This window comes from Petaurus breviceps, unplaced genomic scaffold, assembly GCF_028583685.1.
Source record: "Petaurus breviceps papuanus isolate PSGF00001 unplaced genomic scaffold, PetGlider_PUasm1.0 189, whole genome shotgun sequence".
NCBI classification, from domain to species: Eukaryota; Metazoa; Chordata; class Mammalia; order Diprotodontia; family Petauridae; genus Petaurus; species Petaurus breviceps.
This window is the reverse complement of record NW_027185809.1, coordinates 6,589,187-6,591,072: the sequence shown is the minus strand read 5'-3', so window position 1 is coordinate 6,591,072 and position 1,886 is coordinate 6,589,187.

The window sequence follows — 1,886 nt, the reverse complement described above, 5'->3', positions numbered from 1 at the left end:
TTCTAGCTCACTCTTTGAACTTGGACAAGCCATTCTCTGTCTCTGTCTATAAAATGAGGTCCAGGCTCTGCCATTTATATACTACCTGTGTAAGTCGATTAAACTAACACTCTGTTTCCTTATCTCTAAGATTGATCAGTCAATCCATCAACATTTACCAAGCATCTCCTATTTGTCAGGCCCCTTCCAGCTCTAACATTCCATGATTCTCCTATGAGTGTATGAAAGGACTTTGGGAAGAAATGCCTTATATGTGTGAAGCATTATTTATTCAGGGGAGAGAAAAAGGGGGAAGCAGGAAAGCAGCACCTAAGATGCCCCCTACAAGACTGATAGCAAGTTATCCTGTGTTCTGGGTCTTCGCTTTTATCACAAGCCTCTTCCTTTGTATTTGTTGTGATCAGGTGTCTATCAATTCAGTTAAGGAATTCTTTATTAAGTGCTTACTGTATGTGCAAGCTGCTGTGTTGGGAATATGAGGATGAAAAATCCTACCCATTCCCTGGATTTAAGGAGTTTACATCTGATTCTCATTCATTCCAGGGTGATTTTCACTAGTATAACTAGTGGTGATTTCATGGTGTAGAACTTCTGTGTAGAATATGTAGTAAATCTCTACCCTTTACAGAATTTACTAAAACTCTGAATACCCTTTGACCCAGCAGTACCACAGGAACTGGGATCACCATGTGAAATAGTGTGGAGAAGAGGGCTCAGGATAGACCCCTGATGAGCACTCCTGCTTAGCAAAGATACAGCAAGGGAGATTGAGGAAGAGAATCAGGAAAAAGCAGCAACATGAACACCTAGAAAGGCTAAGGAAAGAGGGAGATCGACACTGTCAAAGGCTATAGAGAGGTCAAGAAGTATGGTCAGTCATTTTTCAGCTGTGTCTGACTCTTTGTGACCCCAATTGGGGTTTACTTGGCAAAGATACTGGTGTGGTTTGCCAATTCCTTTTCCAGATGATTTTACAGATGAAGAAACTGAAGCAAACAGAATTTAGTGAATTGCTCAGGGTCACACGGTACTTGTCTGAGGCCTGATCTGAAGTTGGAATATGAGTTTTCCTGACTCTAGGCCTGGCACTCTATCCATTGTGCCACCTAGGACTGAGAAAAAACCATTAGAACTAGCAGTTAGAGACATCATCGATAACTTTGGAGAGAGTAGTTTCAGCTGAATATTGAAGTCAGAATACAGAATGCAGGGAGTTTAGAAGAGAGAGAGGAGAGGCAGTGGAGGCATTGATCCTGGACAGTTTTCTCAAGAAGCTTAGCCACTAAAGTTAGGAGAGATATAGAAGGATTGCTAGTGATATGAGTGGGGGAGAAATGGGCCTATCTATAGGGAGTACGGAGCATCCAGTAAGGGAAAGTAGGGGAGATAGAGGGGTCAATCTGCTGAAGAAGATGGGATAGAATGGGATTGAGTAGAGGAGTTAGTCTGGGCAAGTAGGACCACACAGGTGAAGGGATGAATGGTGGGATATGGCACCTGAAGGATGTGAGATAAGGAGAGAAGAAGGAGATCCTGGAAAATTACCTCAATTTTTTTCAGTGAAATACAAGGCAAGTTTCTCAGCTGAGAGGGTAGGGGAACAGGTGTCATGGTAGACTTCAGGATGAATGAAGAGATTTGGAAACGCTTTTGTGGTGAGTGGGATAGGCAATTGGTTAAGAAAGTATCAAAGGATTGCCTTGTTTCAGTGAGGACCACATTGGGATTATGTAGTGGACCCAGTTAGACTGGCTTCACAATTTCAAAGAAGAGATCAAAATAAAATGGTACAAGAAATTTGAGGAAGAGGACATAAATTTCAGCTGGAAGAAAGAGCAAAGGCTTTGTGGAAAGAGGGGCACCTATATGTGACCTTGAAAGAAAAA